Here is a 19,361-nt window from a genome sequence, read left to right on the forward strand (position 1 = left end):
AAATGGTCTCGGTGAGATTTGAACTCAAATAAAAACAACAATATCTTTTACCATTTAAGATGTTAACCATGTTGCCACTGCTGATAATCCATTTGGATAAACAGACAATAGTGCTACTACTGACTATGGTGGTGAAGGAGGAAGAAAAGAAACGATGGCATAAATGAAAAAAAAAGAGGAAGAAGTGGATAAGGAGATGATGAAAGTGCACTGAATGACCCCAGTGACGTCAGTAAGGAGGTGTTACAATTTTTTTTCCATTGTGAATCTCCTAGATTATTATTATATGTTTCAGTGTGTGGATACGTACACACACACACACACACACACACACACACACACACACACAAACACACACACATACACACACATATATACATACACACATTCTCTCTCAATCTTTTTCTTTCTTCCATATTCGGATATATTTTTTTCTTTTAACCTTTTTACTAGTTTCAGGTATTGGACTCCGACCATGCTGGGGCTCTGCCTTCAAAGTTTATTAGTTGATTCGGATCTTTGTGGTTTTCGTCACTATTTACAATTATCTTTAAAAAAAAATTATGTATCATAGGCGCAGGAGTGGCTGTGTGGTAAGTAGCTTGCTAACCAGCCACATGGTTCCGGGTTCAGTCCCACTGCGTGGCATCTTGGGCAAGTGTCTTCTGCTATAGCCCCGGGCCGACCAATGCCTTGTGAGTGGATTTGGTAGACGGAAACTGAAAGAAGCCTGTTGTATATATGTTTATATGTATATGTGTGTTTGTGTGTCTGTGTTTGTCCCCCTAGCATTGCTTGACGACCGATGCGGGTGTGTTTACGTTCCCGTCACTTAGCGGTTCGGCAAAAGAGACCGATAGAGTAAGTACTGGGCTTACAAAGAATAAGTCCCGGGGTCGATTTGCTCGACTAAAGGTGGTGCTCCAGCATGGCCGCAGTCAAATGGCTGAAACAAGTAAAAGAGTAAAGAGAAAGAGATATAGATGTAATTTTTGACGCTGAATCCGAATTTATTATTCATTTATTCCCAAAAAATTTTGCAAAAATATTACAGGTATTCAAAGTTTGATAATTTTCAGAATTTTTAGCTAATCAGAAAACAGCGCGTTCGCTACCTCTTCCATCATCAGGTCATCGGCATGTCAAAACATTAAACCAGAATTTTATAAAATAAATTATCTTTTTCGTATCTCCTTCTCCTCCTTGTGCGCGATCGCAGCATTCTTTGGTTACTATGGAAACAATTCTTCACAATCAGGTATGCAACACGTAGTGCTTCTTTGCTTTAGTTACTATGGAAAGAGAAATTTTCGCCACGGTGATGTGTAAAATACTCGCTTCTGATTTAATTATGGATTTATAAGAAAAATGAATTTCATTTTCATAATTAGTATACAAACCTTAATCTATATACCAAATTTGAAAACAACTGAAACAAAATTGTAAACTGTGATCCCTTAATTCACTTGACCACAGTACTTATTACAGTCTAGTGCTGCAAAATAAGTATGTGCGACATCTTTAATAATGATAATAATAATTCTTTCTACTTTAGGCACGTGGCCTGAAATCTTTGGGGAAGGGATGAATCTATTACATTGACCCCGATGCGAAATTTTGGTGAGGAGGATAGTCAAATAGATCGAACCCAGTAAGCAACTGGTACTTAATTTATCGACCCCGAAAAGATGAAAGGCAAAGTCAACTCTCCCGGCGGCATTCGAACTCAGAATGTGAATACAGACGAAATACCGCAACGCATTTTGTCCGGCGTGCTAACGATTCTGCCAGCTCGCCGCCTTTAATAATGATGTTGATAACAACAACAACAACAACAACAACAACAACAACAACAATAATAATGATAATAATAATCCTTTCTACTGGAAGCACAAGGCCTCAGATTTGGAGGAAAGCATTAAGTCGATTACATCGACCCCAGTGCACAAATAATATTTATTTTACCGATCCTGAAGGGATGAAAGGCAAAGTTGAACTCGGCGGAAATTGAACTCAGAAATGCTGCTAACCACATTTGTCCGGCGAATAATAATGCTTTCTACGAAAGGCACAAGTCCTGAAATTTCGGTGGATGGGGGCTAGTCGATTTCGTCGACCCCAGTGCCTGAATGGTGCTTAATTTATTGACCCCGAAAGGATGAAAAGCAGTCGACATCGGCAGAATTTGAACTCAGAACGTAAAAAGTCTGAAGAAAGACTGCTAAGTATTTTGACCGATGCGGTAACGATTCTGCCAGCTTGCTGCCCTCGAGTTTGAAATGTTGATACAATGTCAGTCATCTTCGTGTAGGGCGCTAGTCGTTTGCCTTGACCATTTTATTTGACTGATACTTTATAATATAGACTTGAAAAGATAAAAAGCATAGTTGACCTCGCTGGGATTTGAAACCACAGTGTAAATATCCAGGGTGAATATCGGAAAGCATTATTTCAGACGCTTTAACGATTCTGCCAATCTACTACTCTTAAAAATGATTCTAATTAGGAAACAATGTCAATAATTTTGAGGAGAAGGGAAGTCGATTACATCGACCCAATGCTTGACTATTATTTTATTTTATCGATCCCGGACGGATGAAAGGCAAAGTTGACCTCGGATGCATTCGAAATGAGAACGTATAGAGCTGGAAGAAATATCGCTAAGCATTTCGCTCGACTCGCTCATGATTCTGCTACCTCACAACCCATAACAAGATCTGTGTTTAAACGAAACGTTGACATCAAGCGAATATGAACTCAATGCTGAGCAGCTCTAGGTAGTTTAGCAGACGTTTTATCAACATTGCTATTTGACTATCAGGACGACTTTCGTCGAATTAAAAATAACCAGAGTAATATACATACATATATACATAGATTTTATATATATATTCTTTTTTATTCTTTTCTTTTATTCTTTTACTTGTTTCAGTCATTTGACTACGGTCATGCTGGAGCACCGCCTTTTAGTCGAATCAAATCGACCCCAGGACTTACTCTTTGCAAGCCTAGTACTTATTCTATCGGTCTCTTTTGCCGAACCGCTAAGTTACGGGGACCTAAACACACCAGCATCAGTTGTCAAGCGATGTTGGGGGGACAAACACAGACACGCAAACATATACACACACATACATATATATACATATATACGACGGGCTTCTTTCAGTTTCCGCCTACCAAATCCACTCACAAGGCTGTGACGGCCTGAGTCTAAAGTAGAAGACACTTGCCCAAGGTGCCACGCAGTGGGACTGAACCCGGAACCATGTGGTTGGTAAGCAAGCTATTTACCACACAGCCACTCCTATATATATATATATATATATATATATATATTATATATATATATATATATGTGTGTGTGTGTGTGTGTGTGTGTGTGTGGTGTGTGTGTGTGTATATGTATGTATGTATGTATGTATGTATGTATGTATGTATGTATGTATATATGTATGTATGTCTATAAAAGAATTAAGCTGAAGTAAAAAATAAAAACAAAAAAACAGATGAAGAGGGAAAAGAAGGAAAAGTAATAGTAGTAGAAGAAAAAGAAGAAGAAAAAGAAGAAAAAGAAGAAGAAGGTGATGATGATGATGATGAGGAGGAGGAGGAGGAGGAGGAGGAGGAGGAGGAGGAATAAGAAAAAAGTTGTAGAAAATGAGAAGAGATATAAGAAGGAGGAGGAAATGGTAGAAGAAGTAACAAAGAAAAAAGGTGAAGAAAAAGATGACAACGATGCACTCAATGACCCCAGCGACGTCATGAGAGAACTTTTTGTGGCTGTCCATTGTGATGTGTTTGCTTTATGATGCTTGAAATACACACACGTAGACATCATATATATATAAAGCAACGAATATACATGTATACATATCTATACAAACACATACAACCAAATATACATATATACAAGGTGACCCAAAAGTATGTTTACAGTTATCACGTAGGCACTTTAAATTTCTTTTAAAACATTTTATTATATTTAAATTTCTAACTTACAAACTGAAAAAGGAGCTGAACAAAATTAATTCAATTAGCATAGAATAAAGGTTTCATGTTTTTTTATAATTAAGATCTAAACTGTTAATATAGGAATGCGAAAGAGATAGTTGAATACCTGCAAGCCAAACTTTTGGGCCACCCTGTATGCATAAATGTAAAACCAAGTCTTACGGACACAAACACATATAAACAAATAAATAGATGAACGCACACAGACACACACATAGACAAGAATCGGTGAGTAAAGAGTAATACACAGTGAAATTTAAGTTATTCACCTTGATTATGCTTCCAGCCTTGAGGAGATTTTAGTTTATTAATTTCCAGTTACCAAAGTTTACCAGCTCAGAACATTTACTTCGCAACTTGTGCTTCAAATCATTTTTATCATCATCTCCCAAAGCGTAAGCAGAGTGGCGCAGTGGTAGCGTGCTGGGCCCATAACCCAGAGGTCCGTAGATCGAAACTACGCTCTGCTATATAGTTGCTAAATTTTACATATTTTATTACAAATTCCATAAGCAATTCACCTCCTATTTTAGTCACTGTACTGCGTCCATTCTGATGTACGGTTCTTGAATTATTGTCCTTTTAGTCGAACAGACCGATTCCTTTACACTCACACACACAAACATATACACAAAAATTAGTAAAAAAATGAGTAATAAACAGTGAAATTTAAGTTATCCACCTTGCTCATGCTTCCAGCCTTGAGGAGGTTTTAGTTTACTAGTTTCCAGTTACCAGAATTTTCCAGCTCAGAACTTTTACTGTTGTATGAACTAGCAACTTATGCCTCAAATCACTATTATGATCAATCATTAAAACGTTAGCAGAGTGGCGCAGTGGGAGCGTGCTGGGCCCATAACCCAGAGGTCCGTAGATCGAAACTACGCTCTGCTAAGAAAATAGGCATGAATACGTAATCCTTTTTCATTTTAGAAAAAAAAAAATATGTATATCTATTTGAAGAAAATCCTTAACTGAAGAAAATATCTATACTTTTTTTTATATTTATTTCATACTGCATCAACTATGAAAAATTACTCGTGTCCAGTTAAATGGAACTCGTCTAGTTTTCAGTTTATCTCTGTAAATTAACTGACAGCCAAATCTGAAATTACATGGCTCAAATAGTACGGCTGTAGCTACACTATGTTTGAATCTGATACAAAATATCCCGACTGGAATCCTGATTTTTGTAGATCTGCCTGATACAGTTCTTCAACCTTCAACTGTATGAAGCAGACCTACGAAAAACAGGATTCCAGTCGGGACCATTTGTATCAGATTCAAGCATAGTTAGCTACAGCCATACTATTTGAGCCATGTATTTCAGATTTAGATATCAGTTAATTCACAGAGATAAACTGAAAACTAGACGAGTTTCCTGTTAACTGGACACTAGCAATTTTTCATGCTTGGTGCAGTATGAAATAAATATAAAAAAAAGCATAGATATTTTCTTTAGTTAGAGATACTCTTGAAAAAAAATTTTTTTTCTAAAATGAAAAAGAGATACATATTCATGCCAACTTTCTTAGCAGAGCGTAGTTTCGATCTACGGACCTGTGGGTTATGGGCCCAGCACGCTCCCACTGCGCCACTCTGCTAACGGTTTATTAGTTGTTCATAATAGTGATTTGGGGCATAAGTGGCTAGTTTAGACAACAGTAAAAGTTCTGAGTTGGAAAACTTTGGTAACTGGAAATTAATAAACTAAAACCTCATCAAGGCTGGAAGCATAATCAAGGTGACTAACTTAAATTTCACTGTTTATTACTCTTTTCTTTCTGATTTTTGTCTATATATATATGTGTGTGTGTGTGTGTGTGTGTAATGGAGTTGATTTCGGCGTTCTAGGCCCCAGCATGGACGCAGTGCAGTGACTAAAACAAAAGATGTGTTTCTTATGGAATCTGTAATAAAAATATTTAAAAACTAACAACTATACAGCAGAGCGTAGTTTCGAACTACGTACATCTATGTTGTGGACCCAGCATGGTTCCATTGTTCCATTCTGCTGCCGGATTTTTAAGTGGCAGACATTCATTATTTATAACATTAACCAATATGTTATAATTGAGCAATTTGGGAATATTTTATGAAATGTGACTATGTTACTAGTAGATTAAGTCAATCTCTAGCAGAGTATAAATAGAAAAACAATGAAACGAGTAACTCAATTTATGCTGATTGTCGTCGATATATATGCAAGAGAAACGTATTTTCTATCTCCGTCTTTAAATAAGTCACAAACTATACAAATTTTGATTAGAAATAATTTCACGAATCAAAGAGATTTTCATCATCAGCTCGAAACTTGAGGTTGAGTTGAGGCCCATTAAATCTTTCGTTTAACGTTCTCATACTGAGATATTTCGTATATCTGCTGATTCTTTCGTAAGTTGTGGAAATATAAAATCATTGTCGCTAGAATGAGAATATTTTGTTAATTTATATCAACTGAAATGCTTTAAATAATGTGTAGAGAAACATTTATTCAAATTAAATTTTACAGAATCCAGTCTTCAATCTTCAACTGTATCAAGCAGACCTAGGAAAAACAGGATTCCTTTCGGGACCTTTTGCATGAGATTCAAACATAGTGTAGCTACAGCCATATTATTTGAGCGATGTAATTTCAGATTTAGCTTTCAGTTAATTCACAGGGATAAACTGAAAAGTACACGAGTTCCCTGTTAACTGGACACTAGTAACTTTTCATGCTTGGTGCTGCATGAAATAAATATCAAAAACAGTATAGATTTTTTTTTCTAAATTGAAAAGGAGAAACGCATTCTTGCCTACTTTCTTAGCAGAGCGTAGTTTCGATCTACTGACCTCTGGGTTATGGGCCCAGCACGCTCCCACTGCGCCACTCTGCGGTCGATTTATAAGAGGCAGACATTAATTATTTATAGCATAGACCAATATGTTACAATTGAGTAATCTGGGAAACTATTTTGAACTGTGACTATCTAGGGTATTAGTAGATTAAGTCAAATCTCTAGTTAAACAGAAAAACAATGAAATGGGTAACTCCAAATAATGTTGATTCTGCGTCGATACATACGCAACCCAAACATACTTATCTACCGCCGTCTCTAAGTAAGTCACAAACTATACAGATTTTGATTAGAAATAATTTCACAAGCCAAAGAGATTTTCATAATCATGCCGAAACTTGAGGTTGAGCTGAGGCCCATTAAATCTTTCGTTTAACCTTCTCATACTGAGCTAATTTCTATATCTGCTGATGCTCTCGTAAGTTGTTGAAATATAAAATTATTGTCGTTAAAATGAGAATATTTTGGTAATTTATATCAACAGAAATACTTTAAACAATGGGTGCGGAAACATTCATTCCAAATCTTACTGAATCCAGTCTTCAACGTTCAACTGTATCAAGCAGACCTACGGAAAACAGGATTCCTGTCGGGACCTTTTGTATGAGATTCAAACATAGTGTAGCTGCAGCCATACTATTTGAGCCATGTAATTTCAGATTTAGCTGTCAGTTAATTCACAGAGGTAAATTGAAAACTAGACGAGTTCCATGTTAGCTGGACACTAGTAAGTTTTCATAGTTGGTGCAATATAAAATAAATATCATAAAATGTATTGATATTTTCTTTAGTTAAGGATTTTCTTCAAAAATATATATATATATTATTTCTTTTTGCATCAAAATTCCGAGATGCAGTGCGGAATTTTGTCAGTGAACAGTTCGCGGTCTCAAAGCGACGAAAATATTTTTGACAAATTAAATTTAAATTTTAAAGTGAATCTAACGGTTTTTGTATTTCTTAAATGCCTTATAAACACCTTCCACGCTGTAATTGCTTTCGTTCCAGCACACGATCTCAAATCAGGTCACTTGTTACGCAAGTACATCTCCGTAATTCCGAAAGCTTGAGACAGGCTACCAAAACTCTGAGGAAAGCCGTTACTTGTTGCTTGAGAAAAATAAAAGCTAAGCAACAGCTTCATTTCATTTTATTTTTTATTTTTCTAAAATGGAGAAGAGATACGTATTCATGCCTACTTCCTTAGCAGAGTGAAGTTTTGATCTACGGAACTCTGGGTTATGGGCCCATCACGCTCCCACTGCGCCACTCTGCTTACATCTAGAAGTTGGTGATAATGGAAAACTTGGGTAACAGTAAATTAGTAAACTAAAACCTCCTCAAGGCTGGAAACATAAGCAAGGTGGATAACTTAAATTTCACTGTTTATTACTCATTTTTTACTGATTTTTGTCTGTGTGTGCGCGTGTGTGTGTCTGTGTGTGTGTAATGGAGTTGATCTGTTCGGTGTTATGGGCACAGCACGCTCCCACTTCGTCAATCTGCTGTTGACAACTCTAGCGGGAATAATATATGCGTGTGTGCGTGTGTGTATGTGTGATTGAATCGATCTGTTCGACTAAATAAACAATAATTCAAGAACCGTGCCCCAGAATGGACGCAGTGCAGGGACTAAAACAAAAAAATGTATTGCTTATGGAATTTGTAATAAAAACATTTAAAAACTAACAACTATACAGCAGAGCGTAGTTTCGAACTACGTACCTCTACGCTATGGACCTAGCATGTTACCACTGTGACATTCCGCTGTCGACTTATAAACGGCAAACCACTAAGAAATTCGACAGCAGAATGACGCAGTGGGAAGTTGCTGGGTCCATAGCGTAGAGGTACTTATTTTCAAACTACGTTCTGCTATATATGTTGTATGACCTCGCAACTTGTGCCTCAAATCATTATTATCATCAACTTCTAAAGCGTAAGCAGAGTGGCGCAGTGGGAGCGTGCTGGGCCCATAACCCAGAGGTCCGTAGATCGAAACTACGCTCTGCTATATTGCTAGTAATTTTTAAATGTTTTATTACAAATTCCATAAGCAATACAACTCTTTTAGTCCCTGCACTGCGTCCATTCTGTGGTACGGTTCTTGAATAATTTTTTTATCTTTGACTCGGGAAATTATTTCTAATCAAAATTTGTATAGTTTGTGACTTACTTAGAGACGGCGATAGAAAAATGTGTTTCTGTTGCATATACATCGACGCACACTCAACATAATTTGGAGTTAATCATTTCATTGTTTTTCTTTTTAAACTCTGCTAGAGATTCACTTAGTCTACTAATAACCTAGATAGTTGCAGTTCATAAAAGTTTCCCAAATTACTCAATTATAACATATAGGTTTATGTTTTAAATAATTAATGTCTGCCGTTTATAAATCGACAGCGGAATTTCGCAGTGGGACATTGCTAGGTCCACAACATAGAGGTACTTATTTCGAAACTACGCTCTGCTATATAGTTGTTAGCTTTTAAATATTTTTATTACAGATTCCATAAGCAATACATCTTTTGTTTTAGTCCCTGCACTGCGTCCATGCTGGGGTACGGTTCTTGAATTATTGTTCTTTTTTTTTAATCGAACAGATCGATTCCATTACAAACACACATATACATTATTCCCGCTAGAGTTGTCAACAGAAGATTGACGCAATGAGAGCGTGCTGGGCCTAGAAGGCCGAACAGATCAACTCCATTACACACAGACAGACAGACAGACAGACACAGACACACACACACACACACAAATCAGTGAGTAAAGAGTAATAAACAGTGAAATCTAAGTTAGCCACCTTCCTTATGTTTCCAGTCTTGAGGAAGTTTTAGTTTATTAATCTCCAGTTACCAAAGTTTTCTAGCTCAGAACTTTTACCGTTGTATGAACGCGCAACTTATACCTCAAATCATTATTATCATCCATTTGTAAAACGTTAGCAGAGTGGCGCATTGGGATCGTGTTGGGTCCATAACCCAGAGATCCGTAGATCGAGACTACGCTCTGCTTAGAAATAAGGCATAAATATGTGTCTCTTTTTCATTCCTGAAAAAAAAAATTTTTTTTTAAGAAAATCCTTAACTAAAGAAAATATCTATACTTTTTTTTATATTTATTTCATACTGCACCCACTATGAAAAATTACTAGTGACTAGTTAACAGGGAACTCGTCTAGCATTCATTTGTCTCTGTAATCTAACTAAATCTGAAATTACATAGCTCAAAAAATATGGCTGTAGCTACACTATGCTTGAATCTTATATAAAATGTCCTGAGTGGAATGCTTTTTTTCGTAGGTCTGCTTTATAAAGTTGAACGTTGAAGACTGGATTCAGTAAGATTTGGAATGAATGTTTCCGCACCCATGGTTTAAAGTATTTCTGTAGATATAAATTACCAAAATATTCTCATTTTAGCAACAATAATTTTATATTTCCACAACTTACGAGATCATCAGCAGATATAGAAAATAGCTCAGTATGAGAAGGTTAAACGAAAGATTTAATGGGCCTCAGCTCAACCTCAAGTTTCGGCATGATTATGAAAATCTCTTTGGCTTGTGAAATTATTTCTAATCAAAATCTGTATAATTTGTGACTTACTTAGAGACGGCGGTAGATAAGTATGTTTGGATTGCGTATATATCGACGCAGAATCCACATTATTTGGAGTTACCCATTTCATTGTTTTTCTGTTTAACTAGAGATTTAACTTAATCTACTAATACCCTAGATAGTCACAGTTCAAAATACTTTCCCAAATTACTCAATTGTAACATTGTTTTAAGCTATAAATAATTAATGTCTGCCTCTTATAAATTGACAGCAGAGTGGCGCAGTGGGAGCGTGCTGGGCCCATAACCCAGAGGTCCGTAGATCGAAACTACGCTCTGCTAAGAAAGTAGGCAAGAATGCGTTTCTCCCTTTCATTTTAGAAAAAAAAAATATCTATACTGTTTTTGATATTTATTTCATACTGCACCGACTATGAAAAATTACTAATGTCCAATTAACAGGGAACTCGTGTACTTTTCAGTTTATCTCTGTGAATTAACTGACAGCTAAATCTGAAATTACATCGCTGAAATAATATGGCTGCAGCTACACTATGTTTGAATCTCATACGAAAGATCCCGACAAGAATCCTGTTCTTCCTCGGTCTGCTTGATACAATTGAACGTAAAAATTCATTTGAATAAATTTTTCTCTACACATTATTTAAAGTATTTCTGTTGATATAAATTAACAAAATATTCTCATTCTAGCGACAATAATTTCATATTTCTACTACTCACGAGAGAATCAGCAGATATACGAAATATCTCAGTATGAGAACGTTAAACAGAAGATTGTTATGGTCCCCAGCACAACCTCAAGTTTTGGGATGATTATGAAAATCTCTTTGACTCGTGAAATTATTTCTAATCAAAATTTGTATAGTTTGTGACTTATTTAAAGACGGCGATAGAAAATATGTTTCTCTTGCATATATATCGACGACAATCAGCATAAATTGAGTTACTCATTTCACTGTTTTTCTATTTAAACTTTGCTAGAGATTGACTTAATCTACTAGTAACATAGATAGTCACATTTCATAAAATATTCCCAAATTGCTCAATTATAACATATTGGTTTATGTTATAAATAATGAATATCTGCCACTAGGAATTCGGCAGCAGAATGGAACAATGGAAACATGCTGGGTCCACAACATAGATGTACGTTGTTCGAAACTACGCTCTGCTGTATAGTTGTTAGTTTTTAAATATTTTTATTACAGATTCCATAAGAAACACATCTTTTGTTTTAGTCACTGCACTGCGTCCATGCTGGGGTACGGTTATTGAATTATTGTTTTTTTTTAATCGAACAGATCGATCCATTACAAATACACATGCACACACACACATATACATTAATCCCGCTAGAGTTGTCAACAGAAGATTGACGCAATGAGAGCGTGCTGAGCCTAGAACCTCGAACAGATCAACTCAATTACACACAGACAGACAGACATACACACACACACACACACACACACACACAACACACACACACACACACACACACACACAAATCAGTAACTAAAGAGAAATAAACAGTGAAATCCAAGTTATCCACGATGCTTAAGCTTCTAGTCTTGAGTTCGTTTTAGTTTATTAATTTCCAATTACCAAAGTTTTCCAGCTAAGAACTTTTACAGTTGTATGAACTAGCAACTTATGCCTCAAATCACTATTATGATCAGTTAATAAAACGTTAGCAGAGTGGCGCAGTGGGAGCGTGCTGGGCCCATAACCCAGAGGTCCGTAGATCGAAACTACGCTCTGCTATATGGTTGTTATTTTTTAAATGTTTTATTACAGATTCCATAAGCAATACAACTCTTTTAGTCCCTGCATTGCATCCATTCTGGGGTACGGTTCCTGAATTATCGTTTTTAAGTCGAACAGATCGATTTCATTACACACACACACACATATGTATTATTCCCTCTACGTTTGTTGACAATAGAGTGACGCAGCGGGGGCGCACCGGATCCGTAACCCAGAGGTCCGTAGATAGAAACTACGCTCTGCTATATAGTTGTTAATTTTTAAATGTTTTTATTACAAATTCCATAACCAATACATCTTTTGTTTTAGTCCCTGAATTACGTCCATTCTGGGGTACGGTTCTTGAATTATTGTGTTTTAGTCGAACAGATCGATTCCTTTAAACTCTCCCTCTCTCTCTCACACACACACACACAGATAAAAATCAGAAAGAAAAGAGTAATAAACATTGAAATTTAAGTTAGCCACCTTGATTATGCTTCCAGCCTTGATGAGGTTTTAGTTTACTAATTTCCAGTTACCAAAGTATACCAGCTCAGAACTTTTACTGTTGTATGAACAAGGAACTTGTGCCTCAAATCACTATTATGATCAATTCATAAAACGTTAGCAGAGTGGCGCAGTGGGAGCGGGCTGGGCCCATAACCCAGAGGACCGTAGATCGAAACTACGCTCACGTAGGCGTGAATACATATCTTTTTTTCATTTTAGAAAAATAACAAAACATTTTTTTTGAAGAGAATCTTTAACTAAAGAAAATATCTATGCTTCTCTTTATATTTATTTCATATGAAAAATTGCTAGTGTCCAGTTAACAGGGAACTCGCCTAGTTTTCAGTTTATTTCTGTGAATTAACTGACAGCTAAATCTGAAACTACATGGCTCAAATAATATGGCTGTAGGTACACTATGCTTGAATCTGATACAAATGGTCCCGACTGGAATCCTGTTTTTTGTAGGTCTGCTTGATACAATTGAAGATTGAAGAAATGTATCAAGAAGACCTACGAAAAACAGCATTCCAGTCGGGACCATTTGTATCAGATTCAAACATAGTGTAGCTACAGCCATTCTATTTGAGCCATGTAATTTCAGATTTAGCTGTCAGTTAATTCAAAGCGATAAACTGAAAACAAGACGAGTTCCCTGTTAGCTGGACACTAGTAATTTTTCATGCTTGGTGCAGTATGAAATAAACATAAAAAAAAGCATAGATATTTTCTTTAGTTAGGGAAATAAGTACCTCAACGCTATGGACCCAGCACCTTCCCACTGCGTCATTCTGCTGTCGAATTTCTAGTGGTTTGCCGTTTATAAATCGACAGCGGAATGTCGCAGTGGGAACATGATAGGTCCATAGCGTAGAGGTACGTAGTTCGAAACTACGCCCTGCCGTATAGTTGTTAGTTTTTAAATGTTTCTATTACAAATTCACTAGTAATTTTTCATGCTTGGTGCAGTATGAAATAAAAATAAAAAAAAGCATAGATATTTTCTTTAGTTAGGGATTCTCTTCAAAAAAATTTTTTTTTTTTCTAAAATGAAAATGAGATACGTTTTCACGTCTACTTTCTTGGGTTATGGGTCCAGCACGTTCCCACTGCGCCACTCTGCTAACGTTTTATTAATTGATCATAATAGGGATTTGAGGCACAAGTTGCTAGTTCATACAACAGTAATAGTATTGAGCTGGAAAACTTTGGTAACAGGAAATTAGTAAACTAAAACCTCTTCAAGACTGGAAACATAAGCATGGTGAATAACTTAAATTTCACTGTTTATTACTCTCTTCTTTCTGATATTTGTCTATATGTGTGTGTAATGGAGCTGATCTGTTCGTTATGGGCCCAGCACGCTCCTACTGCGTCACTCTGCTGTTGACAACGGTAGGGGAAATAATGTATATGTGTGTGTGTGCATGTGTGTGTGTGTGTAATGGAATCGATCTGTTCGACTAAAAAACAATAGTTCAAGAACCAGAATGGACAGAGTGCAGGGACTAAAAGAGTTGTATTGCTTATGGAATTTATAATAAAACATTTAAAAATTAGTAACAATATAGCAGAGCGTAGTTTCGATCTACGGACCTCTGGGTTATGGGCCCAGCACGCTTCCACTGCGCCACTCTTCTCACGCTTTGAATGTTGCTGATAATAGTGATTTGAGGCACAAGTTGCGAAGTCATACAACTGTAAAAGTTCTGAGTTGGAAAACTTTGGTAACTGGAAATTAATAAACTAAAACTTCATCGAAGCTGGAAGCATAGGCAAGGTGGAAAACTTAAATTTCACAGTTTATTACACTTTATTTACGTGTGTGTGTGTGTGTGTGTGTGTGTAATGGGGTTGATCTGTTCGGCGTTATGGGCCCAGCACGATCCCACTGCATCACTTTGCTGTCGACGACTTGTTGCGGGAATAATATATGTAAGTGTGCGTGTGTGTGTGTAAAGGAATCAATCTGTTCGGCTAAAACACAATAATTCAAGAACCGTACCCCAGAATGGACGCAGTGCAGGGACTAAAGCAAAAGATGTATTGGTTATGGAATTTGTAATAAAAACATTTAAAAACTAACAACTATACGGCAGGGCGTAGTTTCGAAATAAGTACCTCTATGTTGTGGACCCAGCACCTTCCCACTGCGTCATTCTGCTGTCGAATTTCTAGTGGTTTGCCGTTTATAATTCGACAGCGGAATGTCGCAGTGGGAACATGATAGGTCCATAGCGTAGAGGTACGTAGTTCGAAACTACGCCCTGCCGTATAGTTGTTAGTTTTTAAATGTTTCTATTACAAATTCCGTAAGCAATACATTTTTTGTTTTAGTCCCTGCACTGCGTCCATGCTGGGGTACGGTTCTTGAATTATTGTTTTTTTAGTCGAACAGATCGATTCCATTATACATACACACATGCATATATTATTCCCGCTAGAATTTTCAACATCAGATTGACGAAGTGGGAGCGTGCTGTGCCCATAAAACCGAACAGATCAACTCCATCACACACACACACACACACACAGACAAAAAACAGTGAAAAAAAAAGTAATAAACAGTGAAATTTACGTTATCCACCTTACTTATGTTTTCAACCTTGAGGAGGTTTTAGTTTAATAATTTCCAGTTACCCAAATTTTTCATTATCATCGACTTCTAAAGCGTAAGCAGAGTGGCGCAGTGGGAACGTGCCGGGCACATAACCCAGAGTTCCGTAGATCGAAACTACACTCTGTGAAGAAATTAGGCATGAATACGTATCTCTTTTTCATTTTAGAAAAATAAAAAATAAAATGAAATGAAGCTGTTGCTTAGCTTTTATTTTTCTCAAGCAACAACTAACGGCTCTCCTGAGAGTTTTGGTAGCTTATCTCAAGCTTTCAGAATTACGGAGATGTATTTGCATAACAAGTGACCTGATTTGAGATCGTCTGCTGGAACGAAAGCAATTGCTGCGTGGAAGGTGTTTATAAGCCATTTAAGAAACACAAAAACCGTTAGATTCACTTCAATATTTAAATTTAATTTGTCAAAATCTTTTCATCGCTTTGAGACCGCGAACTGTTCACTGACAAAATTCCGTGCCGCATCTCGGAATTTTGGTGCAAATATATGTATATATATATGTATATATATTTGAAGAAAATCCTTAACTAAAGAAAATATCTATACATTTTATGATATTTATTTCATACAGCACCAACTATGAAAACTTACTAGTGTCCAGCTAACATGGAACTCGTCTAGTTTTCAATTTCCTCTGTGAATTAAATGACAGCTAAATCTGAAATTACATGGCTCAAATAATATGACTGCAGCTACACTATGTTTGAATCTCATACAAATGGTCCCGACAGGAATGCTGTTTTTCGTAGGTCTGCTTGATACAGTTGAAGGTTGAGGACTGGATTCTGTAAAATTTGGAATGAATAGTTCTGTACCCATTAATTAAAGTATTTCTGTTGATATAAATTACTAAAATATTCTCATTTTAGCAACAATAATTTTATATTTCCACAACTTACGAGATCATCAGCAGATATAGAAAATAGCTCAGTATGAGAAGGTTAAACGAAAGATTTAATGGGCCTCAGCTCAACCTCAAGTTTCGGCATGATTATGAAAATCTCTTTGGCTTGTGAAATTACTTCTAATCAAAATCTGTATAGTTTGTGACTTACTTAGAGACGGCGGTAGATAAGAATGTTTGGATTGCGTATATATCGACGCAGAATCCACATTATTTGTATTAATGTTTCTCTACACATTCTTTAAAGTATTTCTGTTGATATAAATTAACAAAATATTTCATTCTAGCGAAAATAATTTTATATTTCTACTACTCACGAGATAATCAGCAGATATACGAAATATCTCAGTATGAGAACGTTAAACGAATGATTTAAAGGGCCTCAACTCAACCTCAAGTTTCGGGATGATGATGAAAATCTCTTTGATTCGTGAAATTATTTCTAATCAAAATTTGTATAGTTTGTGACTTAATTAAAGACGGCGATAGAAAATATGTTTCTCTTGCATATATATCGACGACAATCAGCATAAATTGAGTTACTCATTTCATTGTTTTTCTTTTTAAACTCTACTAGAGATTGACCTAATCTACTAGTAACATTTCATAAAATATTCCCAAATCTACTAGTCACATTTCATAAAATATTCCCAAATTGGTCAATTATAACATATAGATATATGTTATAAATAATGAATATCTGCCACTAGAAATTCGGCAGCAGAATAGAACAATGGGAACATGCTGGGTCCACAACATAGATGTACGTAGTTCGAAACTACGCTCTGCTATACAGCAGTTAGTTTTTAAATATTTTTATTACAAATTCCATAGGCAATACATCTTCTGTTTTAGTCCCTGCACTGCGTCCATGCTGGGGTACGGTTCTTCAATTATTGTTTTTTAGTCGAACAGATCTATTCCATTACACTCACACACACACACACACACACACACACACACACACACACACACACACACACACACATAACAAAAATCAGAAAGAAGAGAGTAATAAACAGTGAAATTTAAGTTACCCACCATGCTAATGTTTCCAGTCTTGAGGAAATTTTAGTTTACTAATTTTCAGTTACCAAAGTTTTCCAGCCCAGAACTTTTACAGTTGTATGACCTCTCAATTTATGCCTCAAATAATTATATCATCAACCTCAAAAGTGTAAGTTTTCCAGCTCAGAACATTTACCGTTTTATGACCTCGCAATTGACTCAAATCATTATTATCATCAGTTTCCACAGTGTAAGCAGAGTGGCATAGTGGGAGCGTGCTGGGCCCATAACCCAGAGGTCCGTAGATCGAAGCTACGCTCTGCTAAGAAAGTAGGAATGATTACGTATATTTTTTTTTTCCTTTTAGAAAATAAAATATATTTGAAGAAAATCCTTAACTAAAGGAAATATCTATGCTTTTTTGTGATATTTTTTTCATACTGCACCAATTATGAAAAATTACTAGTGTCCAGTTAACAGGGAAACCGTGTACTTTTCAGTTTATCTCTGTGAATCAACTGACATCTAAATCTGAAATTGCATGGCTCAAATTATATGGCTGTAGCTACACTATGCTTGAATCTGATACAAAATGTCCCGACTGGAATCCTGTTTTCTGTACGTCTTCTTGATACAGTTTTCCAGCCCAGAACTTTTACTGTTGTATGACCTCGCATTTGCCTCAAATCATTATTATCATCAACTTCTAAAGCGTAAGCAGAGTGGCGCAGTGGGAGCGTGCTGGGCCCATAACCCAGAGGTCCGTAGATCGAAACTACGCTCTGCTATACAGTTGTTATTTTTTAAATATTTTTATTACAAATTCCATAAGCAATACAACTCTTTTAGTCCCTGCTTTGCATCCATTCTGGGGTACGGTTCTTGAATTATTGTTTTTTTTAGTCGAACAGATCGATTTCATTACACACACACACACGCAAACACATATATTATTCCCTCTACGTTTGTCAACAGTAGAGTGATGCAGTGGGGTCGTGCTGGGCCCATAACGCCGAACAGATCAACTCCATTACACACACACAGAGGGACAAACACACACACACACGCACACATACCCTCACACATAGATAAAAATCAGTAAGTAAAGAGAAATAAACAGTGAAATTTAAGTTATCCACCTTGCTTAAGCTTCCAGCCTTGAGGAGGTTTTAGTTTATTAATTTCCTGTTACCAAAGTTTTCCAGCTCAGAACATTTACCGTTTTATGACCGCGCAACTTGTGCCTCAAATCATTATTATCATCAGCTAGTAGGACGTAAGCAGAGTGGCGCAGTGGTAGCGTGCTGGGCCCATAACCCAGAGGTCCGTAGATCGAAACTACGCTCTGCTATATTGTTTCTAATTTTTAAATGTTTTATTACAGATTCCATAAGCAATACATCGTCTGTTTTAGTCCCTGCACTGCGTCCATACCGGAGTATGGTTCTTCAATTACTGCTTTTTAGTCGAACAGATCTATTCCATTACACTCACACACACACACACATAGACAAAAATCAGAAAGAAGAGAGTAATAAACAGTGAAATCTAAGTTATCCACCTTGATTATGCTTCCAGCCCTGAAGAGGTTTTAGTTTACTAATTTCCAGTTACCAAAGTTTTCCAGCTCAGAACTTTTACAGTTGTATGACCTCTCAATTTATGCCTCAAATAATTAATATCATCAGCTTCAAACGTGTAAGCAGAGTGGCGCAGTGGGAGCGTGCTGTGCCCATAACCCAGAGGTCCGTAGATCGAAACTACGCTCTGCTATATAGGTATTAATCTTTAAATGTTTTATTACAGATTCCATAAGCAATACATCTTCCGTTTTAGTCACTGCACCGCGTCTATGCCTGGGGTGGGGGTATGGTTCTTCAATTATTGTTTTTTAGTCGAGCAAACCGATTCCTTTACACTCACATACACACACACATAGACAAAAATCAGAAAGAAAAGAGTAATAAACAGTGACATTTAAGTTATCCACCTTGATTATGCTTCCAGCCTTGAGGAGGTTTTAGTTTACTAATTTCCAGTTATCAAAGGTTTCCAGCTCAGAGCTTTTACAGTTCTCTAACCGCGCAACTTGTGCCTCAAATCATTATCATCATC

The 19,361-nt window shown here is 36.5% G+C and overlaps 2 non-coding genes across 2 annotated transcripts; both read left to right on the plus strand.

The window, feature by feature from the left end:
- The first annotated feature begins 4,412 nt into the window (after nt 1-4,412).
- On the plus strand, nt 4,413-4,484 carry Trnam-cau. Its single transcript has one exon. It is a non-coding gene; the product is annotated as a tRNA-Met (tRNA).
- Nucleotides 4,485-18,525: 14,041 nt separating this feature from the next.
- Trnam-cau lies at nt 18,526-18,597 on the plus strand. The gene has a single exon. It is a non-coding gene; the product is annotated as a tRNA-Met (tRNA).
- The last annotated feature ends 764 nt before the right edge of the window (nt 18,598-19,361 follow it).

Source organism: Octopus sinensis, linkage group LG6 (genome assembly GCF_006345805.1).
Source record: "Octopus sinensis linkage group LG6, ASM634580v1, whole genome shotgun sequence".
Classification (NCBI taxonomy): Eukaryota; Metazoa; Mollusca; class Cephalopoda; order Octopoda; family Octopodidae; genus Octopus; species Octopus sinensis.